The following is a 12,423-nucleotide window of genomic DNA, read 5'->3' on the forward strand; positions in this document are numbered from 1 at the left end:
GGCAACTGATCTGCCTCGCCCGGGAAGAGCGCAATGATGGTGCCAGCTTGGGCCAGTGAAGCAACGTCCTCCACAACTAGACTGAAGAACAAAAGGATAGCAACTAGTCTATTCCCCTTCCCCCAATTCCCCAGCGCTCTTCCCATCCCAATTCCTCAATAAAAAAAAAAAAAACTTAATTGTCAGACCTCATTTACATTTGTAACTTCATAATGTGATAAATTGCAAGCCCCACTGATCACACACACACACACACACACACACACTCATACATTCACAGAGAAGGTAATACACTTTAGGAACATGGTAACAGCCATACCATGAGCAGTCATTCACCAGTAATAGTAATAACTATTACTATTAATAATAATATTTATTAATTCCAGAGATTTAACACCAGAGATTCCTATAAAACTGAGAGCATGAGTTCAGTGGGAAAATATAATGCCACAGAACTCTGGACTGCTACTGAGTTCTGCTGTCATGCACTTCAAAAAAGTTTTGTTTGTAGAGCAACATTGATCATCTAAGTGAAACCCTCACATAAGTGAAAACTTTGCAAAGAGTACTGATGTTAAGAAAGGTGTGTGTATATGTACTTGAGAGGCATGGTACTCTTGCAAAAGTACATAAGATTCAGGATGGATTGTCTTCTATTTTATCATAGAACTAAATGGCAGATAATTATTAATGAGTCAAGTTTGGCATGAAAAGTATTAAATGGTTTTATATCAAGTGATATAAATGCAAATTATAGCCTCATACTATATATAAATAATTCTTTATGATATGCATGCATGCTTGTGGACCATGTAATCTATATATGGTATTATTGAACTGATATTCTGTTATGCTAATAAATATTTTTCATTGAAACATGAAAGTGAAAGTAAGTAGAATAATCATGTCACAGCTATATTCTTATTTATTTATAGCCTAAACATGTTTGACCTATAATTCAGGTGCTTCTAACTACCTGTTGAAAGTTATAGTTGGTATCTAGAAAAAATATACAGCTTGATATAGCCTAGATCTTGAAAATGATGGTAAACATTATAAAAATAAACCATTACAAAGAACACAGTCAATGTAACAATGATTTTTTTTTGTCTTAAATGTTGATACACAGCAATGATGCTTTGTTACCTTGGTTACAGAAAATTCTATACAATATGAGTTGTTGGTTTCTGAAGGGATTTGTGTATGGGTGTGGTTTATTGTGGAAAGTAGTAGTACAAAGAAGTTGATACGTTTTTATAGATATGTTTTGGTCCTGCTATTAAGGTGTGTGTGTGTGTGTGTGTATGTGTGTGTGTGCGCGTGCGCACATGCGCATGTGTGCACGTGCATGGACAGCTGCTTTTATCAAGTAAATGAAAATATGCTTATGCAAACATCACTCCCCAATAAAAAAAATCCTTAGGCATTCTGTATATTTCTTAGTTACCCAGAAACACACAGCCCTTTTGCCTGGAGAAAGGAAATTACAAGGAGTTTTGTGGTCAGCATGAACATTGAAAGTGGCTCTACATGCTTCTATTCCCAACTGTAGGATATGAGAATTACCAGGATTGAACAAGAGGAGAAGCTTTGACTGGAGTTGTTTCCTCTTTTATGTCCCTTCTTGGCCATAGAAACAGAGAAGTGAGTCATTCCCGTGTGGCAGTGAAGGGGTGAAAGTGATGAAACATGAAAAGAGCCAGAGCATAGAATCCTCTTCTCCTACTGCTACTTCTTTGGGACTAGGGAGACTTACATGCCAGTTGAGTTGGCCAAGATCAACTCCATAGTAAAGAAGTAGCCAATCTATGCAATAGCTGTATGAGCTGCCATCACTCTGTTTTCCTCATCCTACAGTGATGTGCTGGGTTCAATTCTTCCTACTACAGAAGAAAGCAGGAAAGATGCTCTTGTTCTTTTGCTGCTTCTTCACCTCCTCACCTGCAGTCCCCAAAGTGCTTCCAGATAGTCTAGTACAGAACAAGGGGCAGACATGGTTAGCTGTCTTATAGTAACCAGTCTTCCCTTCTTTCTTTAGTTACAGGATTCTGAATCCTACTGGGTTTTTATTGAGTAATTGATGGCCCTGTAAAAGGACTCTTCTACAGCTTCCCTGCTAGCTACCTGTGGCCATATGACCAAGTTCTGGACTATGGGATTTGGCCATAAACTTCCGGGTCATGTCCTTACAGGAAAGAGGGTATTCCCTCCATTGCACTTTTCTCTTTGTGCTGATGAGAACAAAGGCATAATGGCCAGAGCTGAAACACTTATCTTGGATCATGAGATGGAAGCCATCTTTTGAAGATGGCAGAGAAACAGGTCAGAAAAGGCCCGGGTTCCTGGTTCTCAAGTCTCCTTCCTTGTCCCAAACTACAATGCTCAGATTTTCCATGGGAGAGAAATAAACTACTAACTTAATGCACTGTTATTTTGAATCTCTTTTTATGAAAGTGGGGTTGTGATATCCCCCAAATTTACAAATAGCTAAATCAGAGCTTCAAACTTTAATGTGCAGAAGAATCACCGAGGGATCCTGTGAAAATGCAGGTTCTGATTCAGGAAGTGTGCTTGGTAGATTTGACTTGCCAACAGGGCTAGACCATGGTGCCCAGTTGTGTAGTCAAACGCTAGGCTAGTCTGGATGTTTCTGAGAAGGTATTCCATAGATGTGATTAAGATCTACCATCAGTTGACTTTAAGTAAAGGAGTTTACTATCAATAATGTGGGTGGGCCTTATCCAATCAGTTGAAAGCATGAAGAGCAAAAAGTGACATTTCCCAAAAAAGAGGAATTCTGCCCCAAGACTGTAATATAGAAATCCTGCCTAAATTTTCAGTCTGCCAGCCTTTCCTATACCTTAGGTTTGCTGGTCGCCATGACAGCATGCACCAATTCCTTAAAATATATCTCTTTACACACACACACACACACACACACACACACACACACACACACACACACCCTGTTCATTCTGTTTCTTTGAGGAACCCTAACTATACAGTAGGTCTGGAGCAAGTCCTGAGATTTTGCATTTCTAATGAGTTCCCAGTGCTGCTGGCCTACACACTGTGTTTTGCATGGCAAGATGCTAGAGAACTGACTGTCAGAAAACATGTGTTTCAGTCTAGACTTTGACAAAAATGTAAAGTGTTAGGCATGCCATTTAATGTGTGGACCATGTCCTCATCTCTATGGTAAGAATGCTGGACTAAAGGACCTCTGCACCCCCTTTCAGCTGTGATATAGTAAGCACTTGCTTAACATCATCTATAGGTTCTTGGAAATAGTGATTTTACACGAAAAGATATATAACAAGACCAATGTTACCATAGGATGATTGATATAAACAAGAGTTAAATTCCTTTGACATATTCCTGGTCACAAAAACACCCCAAACTTCTAAAGACCCAAAGCACTGCTAATATTGAACTCTGAAATAAATGTGAGCTATACATACATTTAAGAACGATGAATAGAAACAAATAAGATCATCTTTTCCAAACCACTGATTCCAGTTCAGGGTCCCAGGTGACCACAACCTCTCCTGGCTGCTCAGATTCCAAGGCCAGACTCGCTGTGGTCAGGACAGCCTTCTATCAGAGGCCGCACTCACACCTATCCCCACACTCACTCAGACTGGGACAATGTAGACACGCCAGTTCGCCTCACGTGCACAGCCTGAGGATGTGGGAAGAAACCGAAGTACCCAGAGAAAAACCCTCACAGACATGAGAAGAGGAGAGAACATGCAAACGTCACACAGACAGTGGGCCTGGCCAATAATCAATTTTTTTTTCTTTCTCATCAATGTTATAAGTAAACGATGTTGAAGGAAATGGCATCATTCGAGGATCTGCTGTACATTATAACTCTGCGATCTTAAAGCTTCTGGCTAGAGGCCCTGTTGAAAAGGCAACATGTAGCAAGAGCTGGTGGCAGGGCCAACCCCAGAAGTGCATAAAAGTGCGTGGCATGGCTACCACACATGGCTTCTTGGAGAGGTGGCACCTGTTTCTTGTGTTGTTCCTCCAGTGTGGACATTTGTAATTGGCATGGGTAGTTCAGGTGATGAATTCTTACATCCAGAAACCTGATGCCTAAGAAAGATAGTTAATTTTTCTCCTTCTGATTAGCAAGAGGATTTTAAGGGATTGAACTTTTTTTCCCGGGAAGCCCATTTCCCAGTGCCAAGGACAGAGGCAGGTCTAGTGACAACTATTTTGTGTCATTACATTGCGTATTACACACATCCCATGGGTTACGAGGACTTTGTAGAATAACCTTACCTGTGAGAAAAATGCATTAACAAGCTTATTTACTTCCCAAACCTGGGCATGAATAGAACTTGGATTTGGAAAATTTTAATAAATAGCATTGTTATCATGTATTCTTTAAAAGCAACAACAAAGAGCTTTAAAGTTATAATATATTAAAGTTGTGTTTCTATTTTAATGCTCTCATGGCCTGTTGATGAATCTGTGCTTTAGAATCAGATATGCCTTCTGATAATATGATCTGTACCTATTTGGAAGCTCTGCTTTCTAAAATCCTAAATTGAACAAAGGGATTTGTTGTTATCCCTTGGAACCACAACCAAAATGAAGCTGTAATCATTCTTTAATGGTGGGAATGTATTTCCATCTACAATATAGAACATTTATTCTTAAAATACATACATTTAGTTGTATAATATGGTCCAATAGCCATGTAGATAATCTTTACTTGGGAATTGTACTCTCCCATTGTCTTAGTTCCACATCATAAAATCGCATGAAAAATGAGTTTCCTGCATTGTACAAATGCTGATAGATTGTTTACTGATGGTGCTTTGTTTGGGTTTATACTAGCAGAGTAGCAAAGGAATGATGTTCTGGGAACATATAGCTACTCATTTGAAATAGGTTTTACGTGTATATATATACCATATGTCTGAGATACGTAGCTTTCTTATCTTTTACCTGAAACACCATAGGAGGTGTTGTGTGTTCATGCCAGTGTATTAGTGTATACGTGTATGCACTGCCTATGTGTGTGTGTATATGTTAGCGTGTGCATACGTGTTAAGTTCAGGGTGGGGGCGGGAAGAAAGAAGCATGTTTCTTTTTCTTGGCATGTGAATCTGAATGCAATCAAGAGCTTTAAATTATTTCCTTATTTTCTCAGTGTCAAACACTTTTTTGTCTCCGCTCCTCACCCTCCAACACAATTGCCTTAGGGGATTCTTCTATAGCTGCTTCTCCTTTTTATGTCTGAAGGGCAAGACTGCAGGGGGAAATAGAAAAATAGAAAGCAGTAAAGGCATGGAAGGTGCTTGATCAGAACTAGGAACCTATTGTGGCCTCCTCCTGAAGTACTTTTCTTTTTTCAATACTTGAGAGAGGGAGCAGGAAGAGAAGTGAGGGTGTCCAGAAAAAAAGAAGAAAAGTGAGTGTATAAAATCTTGCATTTTTCTTTACTGGACCCCATTTATTTCAATTTTAAACTGTCCCTGGAAAGGAAAACAAGATAGAAAGATGAAAAGAGAGAACTTGCCATCAGTGTATTCTGCTCCTCACCTACCATATAAATAGAGGCCTGTTTGCCCTAATGGGGGTTGACATAACCTTTTCTGAACTATCAATCATTTATTAAAAACCCTGACATTCTTCATTCTCTAAAAAAATAAACAGCACCCTTCATAGAGTGACAGAAAGCACTGTGGCTGTCTAATTTGTAGTTGTTTGGGTGTTTGGTTTTTAATATTACATTTATTAACTTTATAAAGTGCTGAGGGTTGAATAAATGTCAAAGAACAAATACAGATAACTTATATTTATTGCATTTCCCCTGGCTTGATTTTCATTTATTGAGGAATGACAACATTAGGGAGCTACTGGCAAGTGAAATCAGACCTTGAGGTTTTCGACTTCCCTTGGAGATTTTGTATATACGTCGGAGTTAGTTGTATTGTTCTAAACTGGTTGGAGCATTGGTAATGATTTTCAGAAGGAATTACCTTCATTTGGTGGCAGAATTTCTGTTCATCCACTCTTGACGGCTTCATTTTTGTCACAGTGTTGGTCTACTCAGAGTGTGGGATCAGCTGCATATCTTTGGCTCTCTATCGAACCCTGACAATATAAGGGACCTATTCTGTAGTTAATTCACAGTGTCTGGTATGTCTCCAGCAGTTTAACAGATGGATCTCTAGTCAGCCTCCTCTCAAACTCTTTATTAAATATTTATAGAGACAGATTGCAAATAGACCCAGCATTGCCCCTGGAGGTATGTGCACGGACCTCTGGACCTCGGTCAGTTCAGGGAGGTTAGACAACATTTTTTCTTCGTGAAAGTTTCCAGAAGCACATCAAGTGGCTGCCTCACTCATAGCAGTGAGCTCATGCATCCTCCAGTGGTATCCTGTAATATAGTAAATATAGTATTCCAGCAGTGTAGTAAACAGGATATTATCTTGAAAATGAAAAGCTATTATTAATTTGGGAAGATGAAGATGTCCACTAAGTTCATGAGTAAAGCTCGTGTTTGGGGAGGCTTTGTCACTCCATGAAAAAAATGTGAAAATGAATAATGGTGCTTTTTGCTTAAGTATGATAAATATACAGATTGATAGATGATAGATAGATATATAGAGAGATAGATATAGATATCTGGAGATTTGCCAGGAAAAAGTGTTAATGAGATAGATTTGTAAAAAACCAGTATTTGGGGATATTTAAAAACACTTAAAATAGTATGCATTGGACATGTAGAGGAAGGTATTAACATAAAACTCAAGGGTGGGGGGCATGGGAAGAGGAGCTGAGGTGCTCACTCAGGCGGGGAGGAGCCTGAGGCTCTCAGCGGTAGGTGGTCAGTCTCTGCAGACCCAGTGGTGCTTGAGTTAAGAGCAAAGGCAATGGTCATTGGTCTTTTGATCTGTGAGAGAGGATTCTCAAATGCCAGGATGTGTGCTGGAGTGCTTCTAGAAAACAATGCCAAGACCACAATCTTCATGTTGCATTGCACGTTACATGATCATCAGGCTAGGGAAGATGGGATGAGCTCCCCATTTGTCTCCTTGTCTTTGGACTGTCCACTTTGAAATTATCCCAGAGACTTAGAGTCTAATCCAGGGACACCATCATACCAGTTCATAACTCCATATTTTAAGTTTTTAATGCCACAAAATAAATTACTAACTCCATCCTTTAAAGGTATTTCAGTAGTTTCAGGACATTTTTCAAGAACTTATTTAAATTTTTGAATGACAGAGTTAATTTGGCAGTCTATAAAAGCATGAATGTCCCTTCACTTGGGTGACTCCTTGAATTAAATCAAGTTATTTTATGACAATAAATTCACATTATGGTAAATAATCTTTACTATAATAAATACTGAACATGTTGTTTCTCCCTGAGCCAAGAAAGTTACTATCTATTCTTGCTAAAAGGAATCGTCTTTTGTTTCCAGTGCTATTGACTTAGTTGTTTGTCATCAACATTCTAAGTTGTTCATGGCACTCTATTAAAAGCATAAAAACATTATAAATGAAATAGATTCTTGATGAGTACTGGCATTTGGGGGAGTTTATAATCTCGTATTGGGGACGAGGAGAGCGAATGTAATTGAAAAGCTTTAAGAACATCTCTCTAGACAATTAAGTTTAATCAAAGTTTTTCTTACAGATGTGTTGATATTCTTATAGAACTGCAAATGATGGCTTAGTTTAGCGTCAGGCATAATGTTGGAACTAAGGAGTATTTGCTGTTGATGAAACGTAAGGTAGTGTTATGTCTGAATGTTTGTGTTTCCAAAATTTGTATGTTGAAATCCTAATTCATAAGGTGATGGTATTAGGAGGTGGAGCCTTTGGGAGGTGATTAGGTCATGAAGGCAGAGACCTCATGAATAGCATTAGTGTCCTTATAAAAGGGGCCCCAAAGTGCTCCCTAGCCCTTTCTGCATGTGAGGATACCAAGAGAAGTTTCAGACCCAGAAGAAAGTTCTCATCTGACCATGCCTGCACCCCGATTTCAGACCTCCGGCTTCAGGCCTGTGAGAAATTCATTTCTGCTTCTTGTAAGCCATCCAGTCTTTGGTACTTTGTTATAGAATACTGAATGGACTAAGACAGGTAGGATCCCTGAAAGTGTCCTTCTCTTAGGGTATGATGTTAGCATCACAGCTGTGGGGCTCTGTGGGTCAGAGTGGGTCTTAACTCTGGCTGTTACTATGGAGATGATTTAAGCAGGTACATGTGCAAGGTGAAGAGCCCCCTCACTCAAGCACATCCAAAGGAAATACTAATTTTGGGGAAAAGCCGGGTGAAGCAGCAGCGATTCAGCACCACGCCTCTGTTGACAATACACAATTCAGGTGGCCCAGGAACTCAGGTTTCTTGAAGGATACTTGTATTTTGCAGGGTTTCCTCACAGGATGGGGTGGGCGGGTGGGGGCTGCGATGCATCTCCCTCTTGGGAGTGAAAACTCTACTAAGAACAGCCGCATCCTGTAGCATCAAGCACTTGCTCCTTCTAGAACCCAGCTCTAAGGATTCCTAGCCATATTTGTTAACCTGAGGAAATGGCTTTGTGGGTAACAGCAGTAGGGTGCTGTGAGGTCCTGACATTGGGCCTTGTTTGAAGCCCTCTTGCAGTCTCTCAAAGGACAGCAAACAGCCCACGGAGCTATGTTACAGGACATTTGTATAATTTTATATAAATTCTCAGAGGCAAAAGAATTGATAATCACATCTGTCATGCTTGAGATGTGTGAGGAACAATGAAAAGATACAGAGCACTGATCAAGGTCTTCAGAAAGAAGAGCCATGGGAAGTGTGGTTGTATTTTAGGATTTGCTTTGGGATTACTTTGGGTTTTTGTCTTTTTACAAACATAGCTTCATTACAGATGAAACTTTTGGACATCATTTTGAAATAGAGATGGTATTTGTCTGTTACATAGTAAGGAGACCATTATGGGAAGTCAACTTTATTGTCCACAAAATCAAAACAATAAAATATAAAAAAGTATTTTCTTTTTTTGAGTTATTAAAACTCGTAACCTCCAAGAAAACCACATTTCTTATTTTTCTTGTTTTAGAGTTCACTAACTAAGACCATTACCACTCTCATTGGTTCAGATTTATATGATGCATGCAGTGAAATGAACATCTGGACAGTGAGAGAATGGATTTCATTTGGAGGCCCTTTTAGCATTTTTTTCCCCATGTTTGAAAAGTCCCTTTGGAAAATAACATAAGTGGGAAAACAACATCCACTAAAAGAGAAATATTCTTACAAGCCAAAATTATTAGAAATAAAATTATCAATGAGAATTTTTATTACACACAATAAAGGTATAAGTGGGATCATAAAATAGCATACAGAAATAAAATCAATTGACACTTTGGGCTCTATCTTGCATCCAGAGAGCCAGTGAACTTAAACTCATGTGTGACATCCAAGGAAACTAGCTGTAACTACAGTTTCCACAGTCTCCCAGGCCTAAGTGGAGATTTTCAGCCTGGATAAGTAATTCATAGAGACATTTGATCCAGGAGCTTTAAGTGGTAAGATCGGTGATTCAGTGTGTGGCATTTAACAATGTGAGTCAGATTTAAATGAGCGTCTCAGTTTTATAGTTGGGGAGCTAATGGAAGGGCCAGTTCTTGGATTAGTCACTGAACACAGATCCTGCTCCAGGCCACTTGCTAAAGATGGTGCAATCATTTTCACGAGCTGCTAAGATGATAACCTTGATGTTCTGCCCTTTCTAAGTTCAGGTGATCCATCTGCTCTTCTCTGCTTCCCCAAAATAGATGTGAGCTACAAAACTATCTTTTATCTTCATTCATTCCTTTTTTCCCTGCATGTGTGTTGTGCCCTATTCATTACATATGAATAATGCAGGTATTATATTTTTAACTCTTAATATATTCTGCTAGGATAAACTACTCTGGTTATTTATAACTCCTCTTTCCTACAAAAATATTTGAGGCAGCTTAGAATAAAAGACACAGATATACTAAAACTATTCAAGCAAGGGCAGATGGATGTGATTATGGGCTGTGCCAGGTCAAGATCGCTGTACCAGAATTTATAGGCTAAAGATAGCTCCTGAAACTGAGCATCAAATTTAGCTTTCAGCTTCTTGAAAATTATTTTAAACACGTATCCTTTTGCCTTTTTGGAAAATGTCAATGTCTGCATTAGTGTCTTCTATTTTAGAATATAAGCTCGAAAGGGGGCTAGGACCACCGTTTAGCATGGTTATCAATCAGATGGGAAGTATTACTAAGGATCAGTTGTAGTCAGAATAGTATGTGAAGAGCGGGTAAGCAGGGCGAGACATCGAAGGGAAAGAGAAGTGATCCCTTGTCTTTTTTCCTCAACAAGGTCACTGGTCAGTTAGGTAAAACATCATACACTTGAAAACTCTCTTATTATTGAACACATAACAAATGAATATTAATAGAATCATAATTAGGGGATATGAGTATGGGGAAATATAGCTCTTAATATATGCATGGCCTGATATTGGTCTGAGCAGTTGTAAATGAGAAGCAGGAGGCTAGTTTTCAACAGAAGGCTTTCACTCCTATTCCAGGCCAATGCAGGGCCCCCAGGACAGCTACCAGCGAGGTGTCCCAGCACAGCCTCTGTGTGACTGGGGTGGTTGAGGCATCATCTAGTCAGAAAGTAGGTCTAGGCCCTGTTTGACCTATGTGTCCCTGTTTAATCTGAGAATTAAAAAAAAAATACGGGAAAAAATAAAAGAAGGGGAAAAAAGGAAGGAAGGAAAGAAGAAAAGAATAAAGGAAGGAAGGAAGGAAGAAAGAAAAGAAAGAGAGAGAGAGAAGGGGAAGAAAGGAGAGAGGGAAAATAAATTTTGGCCAACTTCATGGACCTCTTATGTCAATGTGCAAATCATTTAGGTAAAATTTTGTGTCTTTTTTTCTTGAACTTAATTGGAATAACAGAGTTAGAGGTTGTTGGTAGTTTTATGGGGTGATAATCACATATGCGTATATCTTTTCTGTATTTTAGGAAATACTTTTTGTAAGTAGACGAAGGAGTCAGAAAGATGGAGATAAATTATTAGGTTTATTACTGTCAAAGTTGGATTCTTCAATCCAGCTTTGGCATAAATATATAGCCATATGAGGCTTTCTATCATTTCCCCCTAATCCAGGCCTTGCTGTGACCCAACTGAGGGATGATGTGGAGGAGACATACTTAACCAAATTTGTTGCCTTATATCTCTGCCAAATTTTGGACAAAGAGAAATACTAGTCTCTAGATCCATCCTTAGGAGACAGCCCTGGCCCTGACCCAAGTGTCCTACTATGTGGCAGCAGGAACTCCAGAAGGTATGTCTTTATGAGAGAAAAAATCCAAAGGTAAGGAAAGAAAAAGGTCATGTCTTGTGTATTCTTAAACTTCTGATCTTACAGAAGTTTTTCACATTTAACTCTGTACCACGTGACAGGGAAAGTGACATTTTCCTTGCCTATGCCCTGAGAAATCTTTGCGAGAATCCAATTTTGCAAGAAGATGCTTTGATTACCATTTCTCGGGGCTGGATTGGGCTGGCAGGTGAGCTCCCATGTTCAAAGTGAGTGACTCAACCTAAAGCAGAGGGTAAAGACTGGGAATCTGTCAGAAAGGGAGAAAGAAAGAAGAGAGAGGCAGAAAGGTGAGCAAGAGAATGCTTAGTGTTATAAGATGCGATGGACCATTCCATGATCATCCAAATATTCCCTGAAGTCTACAGTGCCCAGAAATACTTTGTATGAATCAATTTCTCACAGAAGTTAGTGCCAGGGCCAAATTCTGCATTCTGAGGTGAAGGGCTAAAATAGCCTTCCTGCATAAAGGCAGTGGTGGTTAACGTTAGGTTGTGTAAGGATCCTGAATGCATCAGTCAGCACCTGTATTGATATACAAACACTGAATCCATTGGCTCTTATCAGAGAAAAGTTTTCTAGAGAGACTGTTATTGTACCTATTTACCCTATATGAAACTAGGCTAGTTCCTCAGGGGCCTGATTAGTATAACACTACATCAAAGATACAATCATAAGGCAACAATGTTACCAGAATTTCCATTCTAAAATATGGCCATTTAAACCTCGAAGCTTACATAGATATGGAATAATACTCAAACTTTTTATCAATTTTTACAAGTTATAATGGATAGTCCAATTATTTTGTATAAATTACATTACCAATTCTAAAATTTGCATATATTTTTAAATTTTTGGAAGGAAAAAGTGTTATAATTTGACTTGCAAACATTTTCAGCCAAAAAAACAAGTTTTAGAAAGTGACAAAAATGAGAATAGAATGTATACAAATATATAATGTTACTTAACATACTGAGATAGCTAAATCTTCTGTGAGGCTGAAAGATGTATGCATGCAAGAAAATACCAATTTA

The sequence above is a fragment of the Hipposideros armiger genome, unplaced genomic scaffold, assembly GCF_001890085.2.
Source record: "Hipposideros armiger isolate ML-2016 unplaced genomic scaffold, ASM189008v1 scaffold_1152, whole genome shotgun sequence".
Classification (NCBI taxonomy): domain Eukaryota; kingdom Metazoa; phylum Chordata; class Mammalia; order Chiroptera; family Hipposideridae; genus Hipposideros; species Hipposideros armiger.